Source organism: Montipora capricornis, chromosome 14 (assembly GCF_036669925.1).
Source record: "Montipora capricornis isolate CH-2021 chromosome 14, ASM3666992v2, whole genome shotgun sequence".
In the NCBI taxonomy this organism is placed as follows: Eukaryota; Metazoa; Cnidaria; class Anthozoa; order Scleractinia; family Acroporidae; genus Montipora; species Montipora capricornis.
Genome location: NC_090896.1, coordinates 28934770 through 28944848, shown reverse-complemented (window position 1 = coordinate 28944848; position 10079 = coordinate 28934770). Strand labels below are relative to the sequence as shown.

Here is a 10079-nt window from a genome sequence, read left to right as displayed (position 1 = left end):
AGCAGTAGTGTCTGTACAGTTTCAATACTGAAAAGATTACTTAAGCATGCTAGATATTAACCCCCATTCCAACGAATTTATCTTTAAAAGTCTGGTCCAAACTAAATCGTTTCATGAGCTAATTCCAAAATGATAAACCGATTTCGTACACAACGTAGTGTAGTAGAGCTGAAATATGTAAAAGCCAGTCTTTGCATGAATATGAATTAGCTGGAAATGAAATATTTCTGAGGCATGAGAGCAGTGGGGACTGGGCCTGTTCAGTGCATCATGGGACACGATGACAGCCATACAAGAGAGTTTTGTCACATGGGAGATCATTCTTGGCCAACGCCAATACTATGAACCTTTTTTATTTCTTATTTTCTTTTTTCTTTTTCTGTCAGGATGTTCTTTTCTCGACGAAATTATATGTTTCATACCTTTATTTACAAGATATCTAAACTATGGTGTTTCCACATGATAGTTCATTACACCGCCCGTTTGAAGGAAGGCGTTTCCTTCTTACTGTGCATTCGGCAGTCTAGGTATTGATATCGATTGTCGTCTCCTAACTGGTTTGCATTGAAAATTTAAAGATTGTAGAAAGAAAATTAATTAAGAGATCAAGCAACAATTTTATTAAGTAAAGCTATGATCCTCGCAGTTATGAACGCAATTTCTGCAATTGCGTAAAGAAGCCTGACCCGGAGCCTACAACTCTACTGTGTTCGTGTAACGGCGTTTTCACAGACCGATTTATTTTTAGATTGAATTTCCCGCGAATGAGACTCCCACAGGAGCCCGATGACCAATTACAAGAAATTAAGCTGACGTCATAGGGTCACCGAACCGGAACTTCCTTTGTTTTTTGACCTAATTCGCGGGAAGGGCTAGTCTAAAAGTAAACCTTCTTGTGAAAACGCCGTTTCACAGACGCTGTATGGAAGTTGCACGCTCCAGATGGGCTCCTGGCGGTTGGCAATTTCACAAATGGCTTTTCGGGCCCAAAAAGTTTTCGGGACTTTCGAGAAACGGGCCCCTGGAATGCTCGTCGTCTCGCTAGCTTAGGGGTGTAAATTTCGGATTTTGGTCTTACTTAGGGTGTTCATGGCAAAACGCCATCATATGTAGCCCATATGTAGCCGTCCAGGTCGTGTTCAGGGTTGCACGAGAAGAAATTAAAAATGACTATTTAATGTGTTTTAAATATGGTCTCATTTACCTGTAGGGGTAAAAAAAAAAGCCTGGGCCACGCCCAGATTGGTCTCCCTTAGGAGTTTAATTCAAAAAATTCGATAAGCATATATGCATATGCAAAGTCCCTTCTCTCCGGGATTTGCAGTCTTTTTATTTAAAATGCACACAAATTAAGAGATCAGACAACTTTTACTTCCCCACTTTTTAGCTTCTTAGGCCCGGTTCAGACGCCGTACTTTACATGATCTGAATCGAATTCATTGAATTAAGTTCAAGTGAAATACGGCGTGTGAATCAATTCAGAACAACCGGTCTAATTCGCAATTTTCCCGCCTGGCTTAGGCGGGAATTACGGCTGTGAAACGTGAAGTGGCTTTGATCCAGACGCCATACTTCACATGAGCCCTATCAAATGCAGAAATTATTACAACTTTGCAAGTTTCTTCAATCATAGTATGCTTCTGTGAATTAATTTCGGCGCTATTAAGTTCGGCATCTGAATCAGTTCAGCTGGGATTAATTAATTTGGGTCCAGTCAGTGTAAAATGCAGACTGCAGACCAGGGGTAAAATGCAGACTGTGGTTATAATGTAACTGTTGAAAAAGCCCAAAACCCTTAGAAATGCTAACCTTAGGCCTAATTAGGCCTAAAACAATATTAGGCTTAGCTGTTAGCATTTCTAAAGGGTTTGGGTTTTTCAACAGTTACTGTTAAAAATAGATTTGACATTAATAAGCATACGTTACGTGTGGTGGGAAGAAAGTCACGTGTAAAAGAAGGACTTAGTCTGAGTTTTGATCGATCGTCGGATCGCTTCGAGTGTCAAGTTGAGTATTCAGTTTTAGATTTCAACCGTGCTTAAGGCCTGAAACCGTCGAGTGAAGTGGTAGTTCGTATAGAAAATTGTAAAGAGATCATTCACCAGGAAATGAATTAAGTATACCATAAAGATTCATTATAGTTACATTATAACCTCAGTCTGCATTTTACCCCTGGTCTGTAGTCTGCATTTTACACTGACCGGACCCAAATTAATTAATCCCAGCTGAACTGATTTAGACGCCGAACTTAATAGCGCCTTGATAGCACCGGGTCTGCAGTTTGCATTTTACACTGACCGATTTGGGTCGGTCTAAATTTGAATTCGATTCGGTTCATGTAAAGTACGGCGTCTAAACCGGGCCTTAGAAGTTCTAAGAAATCGCCCGTTTCATTGCATTATTTTGCTTCGGTCCGGTCCCTCTGTGACAAAATATCACAAAATCAACATGTAAAACTTTAATGTAAGGAACTTTCCATTTGTTTGGTTCTAGGCCCTAGCAAGAATCCATCACCCGAGTTAGATTTACCCAAATTGTCGTTGTCCTCATCAGCGTCAGAAAAGTGTCTATTTTTGAACAAAGTTTTGCGGGAAAATAAACAACAGACCAAACCGGCACAGCAAAACTACCAATGAGAATTTAGAATAGAGAGGAAAAGAGTGAAGTCTATTCTATTCTGAATTCTCACTGGTGTTTTTTTCTGCGCGCGCCGTCGCCACTGACGTTGTCGTTCTGTTGCTAAATCAGCCTAATGTTGTGGCCAATTCAAACCCTTTGAAAACGTTTTGTTTTGGGAATTTCCATATCATTTAAATGTGAATGCTGTGTTAAAATTCCAATACAATACACAAAGGATCTTAACCCCGGAGATTTGAATTGGGTACAATATTGAGCTAGTCGATTTGGTCTATTGTACATTTTCCGGCAAAACTTCGTTTCAAAATTGACACTTTTCTAACGCTAAATGGGACATTCTTACTCTTGGGTAATGGAATCTTGGCCCTAGCAATTGTCACACACTATACGCCCAGATTGAAAAAGAGGCCCTCGTCCCTACGTGGGCTTGCGAGAGATTAGCAGATTATCTTATCGGAAAGCGGTTCCAGGTAGAAACCGATCACAAGCCTCTGGTTCCAATCCTTGGTTCAAAGAACTTGGAAGAAAATGTCACCACGGATCCAACGACTCCGCCGTATGCGATTGTTAAGATTCGACTTCACAGTGTCCCACGTTCCCGGAAAGAGCCTGATTACTGCTGATGCGCTATCAAGAGCACCTGTAGAGCAGCGGGATGGGCAGTCCAGTACTGAAGAGGAGATCGATTTATACGTTCAACATGTATTTGCCTCCCTCCCAGCCTCAAACACACAGCTCGAGCGAATAAAAGAAAAACAAGAAGAGGACGAAGTCTGTTAAAAACTGAAGTAATACTGCAGTGAAGACTGGCCAGACCGAACCAGAGTACCAGACGCTCTTACAGTGAGGACACTCGAACCATGAACACTTGTTATTTGTTTGTACATTTTTTTAGTGACTATAGAATGTGGGCTCGTCCTTTTGACAAGGGTATTTAATGTTTTTACACTTACAAAGTGCTGTACATGTAACACTATACATCATAAGAAGAGCCTTTATTTCTTCGTCGTTGAAAAAAATAATGTACACAAAAATGTCAAGTGTTCACGGTTCAATAGACTTTCGAAAAGTCCTTCGTCTAGATACGCGCGGAACGAAGGACTTTTCATACTTGATTGGCGCCAATTTAGCGACCCAAAAACGGGTCGCTGAGCTGTATCCTCGTGGACCCCAGGGGATAGAGTTGTCAATCAAAATTTTCCACACGCAGTGAAGCGTGATTTTCAAACATGGTACTAAGGCCACCGGATATTCCAAATTAAGCGACCATCAGAGGAAAATAATTGAAGAATATCTGTCTTGCATATATCTGTTTGTGTCTTCTCCAACCGGAGCTGGGAAAAGTCTGACCTTTGAACTAGTCCCGTACGCTTTTGGTCGTTTACTTGGAGCGGGTGGCAATGCCATCGTCTTCTTAATTCTTCCACTGATTTCACTCACGAAAGATTTGGTCTCTAGCCGGTCGCTATTTAGGAGACAACACGTTTAAAGTATAAACGGGTGTCTGGAAGTCCCGAGGCGATTCTCAACGACCATCAACACATTTTTCGTCGAATGGAACAAAAAATTTTAAAATTCATGTGTATTCATCGACGAGAGTCATTGCATCGCTAAATGGTAAGCTTAAGTTTCACTAAGATGTATCTTTTAATTCCGGTCTAGTACGTCTCCTACACCTGAAGCGTACCTGACTTTCATGAGTGAAATCAATTGACTTTCTTGACGATTCGAAGCTTTCCCTTACTTGCTAATCTTTCGAATATATTAGTCTTTCGTTTCTATCAGCACAAATCACGGCACAAGTGTTGGTCCAGAAAGTACCACTGGAGATCTCCTTTCCAAGCGGCGACTCGAGATTGAAAAAAAGCTTTCGTTTTATTTCATCTTTGTTTCTGATACCTGTAGCACAAAGTTAACAAATTTCCTCTTTCGATTTCGTAGAAACAAACATGTTCGACTGTTTTCGTCGGATTGCGCCATCAAGTTCAGGGCTTGCGAATGACGTCATCCCCATTTGGCGCGAGTTTGCAAGCGAGACAAGTCGATCTCTCGCGACTTCGTCGCTCGCTCATTCACTTCGCGTACGAAAAATCACGATTCGCTCGCCGAAACATTTTGTTCTGGGGTTATCGTTAGGTCGACTTGTGGCAAGTCTAACGGTTCAAGTGTCCTTACTGTAAACCCCTATTGGCAAATCCAGGATGAACTTTCGGTTAGCAGCTTGGCCCCAGGCAATCCATGAGACCATAGGAAATTTAGGGTTCAATTAAGGAGCGGTAGTTGTTAAGCAGGGTAGCAAGTGCAAGTGGTTTACTAACTTTTGATGAGATATAATCAAGGGGTAACGTAACGCTATCCAACGTTTGAACAACTGGCCCCAGGTCGCCCCAGGTCGCTCTGTGCTTTGGCTCTAAGGGTGCGTTCGATTGACCTTATTCCGGAATAAGAATACATGGAATATAAGTTAGAAATCCTTCGTTTTTACGGAGAGTTATATTAAAGTTGTCAAACATCCGCTAAAATTCTATTTTAAACAAATTTTTATTATCCTTGCTGCTTCCAAACGCACCAAACATACCGTTTTAATCATCACTCCACGTATTCTTATTCCGGAATAGGGTCAATCGAACGCGCCCAATCTCGTACCCAGAGTCCTCGGGCTTCTTGGCCAGCGGGTGAGCGCCCGGAGAGACTCTGGGATAATCGATTTGAACTATATTTTTGATTGGCCGATTGCGTAGCAATGGCAGTCCGACAGGAAGTCGGTAAGTAATTCGGAAGCCCCAGAATTTGGAGGGACATTCAAAATCTAAAACTAGTTTCAGTGCTGTTTGATTTTTTCTACCTCAGAAATATATAAATCACAAAAATAATAAAACGACGAGGTTTGAACTATGTCTTATACCGCACGGGAATTTTCTCACGCTGCTAAAAAGTGATTACTGTTGCTGTTGCAAAAGTACCGTGGGAAACATAACATCAGTCTCTTTGAGGCGAAATCCGTGGAATAAGGTCTTGTCGAAGCCATTCAGAATTACGGAAACATCAAATTGTAGAAGAAGAGGACATTTGTGTCGTTTCCACAAAAATTTGTCGATCGTGTTGCTTGCACGATGGCATTCTCATTGCATTCTGAACGATGGAATGTACGCTGAAACACCAAAAATACACTCACCGAAAGTGTCAGAGGTTTCATCTTCATTTGCTCTTACAGCAAGCGAATGATCATTTCTCCAGTTTCTTTGTGTGTAAGGCTAAAATTCTTGTTTCTCGAACACTTTCAACCCGCCACTTCTACTGTTAACGGTTTATTCTTTTCTGCTTCCGTTTAAACTCAACCATACGTCATAAGACCGGAACCCACGTTTTCTGGGAAAATGGAGTCGATTATCCCAGAGTCTCTCCGGGCGCTCACCCGCTGGCCAAAAAGCCCGAGGACTCTGGGTACGAGATCACCCGATTCGCACGGAGAGTGCCGGGCATCACCCGTCAAAATGATACACAAATTACCGGGCATCACCCGTTGTAGTACGTACTATAGTACGCTGCTTATAGTGCTTAGTATTGTATGGTGCGCACTACAGTATGTACACAGTACGTACTATTTCGGCTTGATAGCACGATTTCCTCATTATTCGCTTTTAATATATCAACTGCATGCAATTCCTCCGTAATCCATCGTCGAATGGTGCAAGGGGAATTTTTGTTTTCTTATTTCTAAAGCTGAGCTAATGGACGGTAAGTGTTTAGTTTTGCTCTAATATTTTCTTTCGTGCTGAGACAGTCGATCTCGGCCTTTTAACTCAACTCTGTCTACTGCCTTGTAAATTATTATAGTACGAAGTTAATTTTGTTGCAGGCGTAATAAACCGTAAAACGATTTAATTAAAAAAGAGGTTCAAGTGAGGCATCATCACGATGAGAACACTTCTTCAAGCAAGAGAGATTTGCTGCAGCCAAACAACGATCGATGAATTCGATGAAAATGAACACAAGGGTCGTAGAGATGCTCACATAGTTACAAGTGAACATTCTGAAGATGCAGAGGCTGCAAGGAGTTGAAGTTATGCCAACGTTCGAGCTGGAACGAGGGTTCGTTTTGTCCAAGCAATGGGTGTCATTTTTGTGAAACCGATCAACTTCAGGGAAAATGCTATTTTGCGAATCTTGCGTCATGTCGACGCATAGTAAAGTTAACATATTTTCGTGTCAAAAGTGGTACTCATAACTTTTATCAAGGCTTTATATGGTTCACAATAATATCGGTATGCATTGTTCCTTTTGATCCAGATTGATTGACTGATGGCACCATCTACATGTACGTCATTCTTGCAGTAATATTGAGGTCAATAATTATTATACCTTAGTATAAATACACAGGTGATTATACAAAATCGTGCGCTCTCATTGGCTCGCTATCTCGGATTATCAGCCGATAATCACCTCGACGGACAAAATCGCTGCCAGTAGTCGTTTTGCCACTGTAAGTGAAGATGATTTCACATTGAAATGTTTTTTTTTCTCTTTTTTGAAATAATCGCCTGTGTATTTATACCGATAATCACTGAGCCTGAGGCGAATAATTGTTAAATAATTAACAATAATTATTCACTGACACTGAGGTGAATAATTGTTGTAGTGATAACCACATCAGCTGAACAAAAAGTGTACCAAAAAACTCCATTGTTTTTGTAAATTATGTGGTTGGAAATTTTAAATCTTGCGTGCCAGAATCCATTTGTTTTCACTTCAGCTACTCAGGGTTAAATAGGACTTGGCTAGTCACCTCCGAGTTAGGCAATCAGCGCTTGTGGAGAGCACTATTCACTTTTGTGGTATATATACTAATTAACAAGCCGAATCAGAGGTGGCTAGTGGTGGATATTACCTTGCTGCTAAATATCAACCACTAACCACCAACTCTACCGGTGAATAGTTGTTAAATTACTTTATACTAAAACAGTGAGATAATATAACACGAAAATTAAAAGATTATTTTAACTAATAATTTATTATAATTTCTTCCTGCAACAATAACAATCTTTTTGGGGGCAAATCCTGGGCCAGTTGCTCAGAGATGAATAGCAAAACCTATTCTTTGTTTGAGTAACCAATCAGAGCATGCCTTCAATGCTATCCACTGTTTTAATATATGCTAATACAGAACATTGGGCAAATGTATTCAACTCCAATTATTGGAGTACAAGAAAACAAACAGGAGCATGATAATCATTGTGTGATGCATTAAACCAACCAGAAAAAATATGAGTACAAAATTAAAGAAAGAACGTCTAATTTTAGAGCTGAGGCTGAACGTTCTTATAAATTTTTGCGTTGTGACGCTGAAAATGTTCTTAAGATGTTCTTAAATTTACGTGGTGTAGCTTTTCAAGAAATCAATGCAGGCATGACCAGGAAACCTATCTGATCGAAGTGCTTGATTTGATGGTGTTGAAGTTTAATATTTTGTAACGATAATTTATAAATGAAAACTGCTGACATTATTATAAACTGAGATGTGTATCATGCAATAAGAAAACTATCATTATGTCATACAAAATATACCCTTAAGTATTTGGGTTAATTTAAATTTCTTTACCATTATTTTATGCTTTCATTTAAAACACTTGGCTTATCACCTCCAAGTTAGGCAATCAGCGCAAGTGGAGATCACTATTCAGTTTCGTGTTATATACTAATTAACAAGCCAAAGTGGACGTGGCAGTTTTAGTATATGCTAATACAGAATATTGGGCAAATTAATGATGTCACACCTTACCACTTAATGAATAGCTGCAAAATGTTGTACAAAGTTGTAAGGGTAAAAAAAGAAGCTTTCTTTCCGATACGGAAGTGTCTTAATAACATTACAAATAATTTTACAAATTTTGGAATTTCAGAAAACCATGCAAAAGTAATAATTATTTTCTTTATGTAAGTTAATTGTATGAGGTTGCATTGGTGTATTCTGTAATTTGAGGGCAAATTACCCAAATAAATCACTATGATAGGACAATGTAACTTCATAGTTGTTTATGCATATAATTATATACATATATTATTCTTGAATGTATCCTACAGTTACATGATAATAGAAAACTTTATTGATCATTATTTATCCATAAACCTGTTTGTGCATGTGATGCATCACTGCAACTCACAAAAGAAAAAAAAAACTCTCATGGTAGTTTCAGTACAATTCTACCACCGCGAGCCCTATTTTTGCTAGCTATTAGGACATGTCAGCACTTACCATTGTTTTGTAGGAAAGTAAATGAGTTTATATTAATAACTTCAATTCAAATAAGGAGAGATATTTATAGTTCTTTGATTATTTGGAGTTGATATGATTTGACTTTAGATGCCCCCTTTTTAGATGATAATTATTGTTATTCTTGACTAATAGTATTTTTTTGTTTTTTGTTTTTTGCATATATATATACATTTCCTTTTAGGCACTGTACTTTTAATAAGGAATCTCTGTATTCTGTACATACTGACCTAATTACTCAGATATTACTGTTCATCTCTGTATTTTATTCATTTTATTTTAATCATGTGTGTAATTGTATTTAGTAAATAAATAATAAATTTGCAAAGTCAAACAGCAGACCTCTGATTAACTTCTTTTGTTTGTCCACCAGCACTTGTATATTTCACATAATTGTAGTCAGTGTTTGTAGAGATTGGTTAAAAATTACCACCCACAAGTATACTTAATACCTTTTCAGGCCTACCCACAACAGCTGTCGGTTTTAGAATTCTAATATGCGCTCCGTTTTCTTCTCAGAGGGTGGAGCCTTCCCCTGAGGTGCTATAGAGTAACCAGTGGTATCACGGGAACCGCAATCTGATTCTGCAACACCTTTTGGGGGTTAGGGGACCATACTCAAAACCAGGGGGAATTATGGCCAAAAAACATGTCTTTCTCACTTATGCAGGGCCTTCCCTGGGCGTGCTAGAGACTAACCAATGGCATCACCAGATGCGCAATCAAGTTTTGCAACACCTTTTTGGGGTTAGGGGACCCATAGTCAAAACCGGGGGGAGATCGCCCAGAAACCTGTTTTTCTCACTTATGCAGGGCCTTCCCTGGGCGTGCTAGAGAGAAACCAATGGTATCATCAGATGCGCAATCAAGTTCTGCAACACCTTTTCGGGGTTAGGGGGCCCATAGTCAAAACCGGGGGGAGATATCCTCGAAAAACCTGTTTTTTTTCATTTATGCAGGGCCTTTCCCTGAGGTGCTAGAGAGTAACCAATAGTAGCACAGGATGTGCCATCCAATTCTGCAACAACTTCTGGGGGTTAGGAGGATCCAGCTCAAAACTGGGGGGAGATATCCTCAAAAAACATGCTTTTCTCTCTTATGCAGGGCCTTCCCTGGGCGTGCTAGAGAGTAACCAATGGTATCATGGGATGCGCCATCCAATTCTGCAACA

The 10079-nt window shown here is 39.7% G+C and overlaps 1 long non-coding RNA gene across 1 annotated transcript; it reads left to right on the top strand.

The window, feature by feature from the left end:
- Nucleotides 1-6098: 6098 nt before the first annotated feature.
- LOC138033046 (uncharacterized) lies at nt 6099-9242 on the top strand. Its single transcript, XR_011128553.1, has 2 exons — nt 6099-6375; nt 6497-9242. It is a non-coding gene; the product is annotated as an uncharacterized lncRNA (long non-coding RNA).
- Nucleotides 9243-10079: the final 837 nt, after the last annotated feature.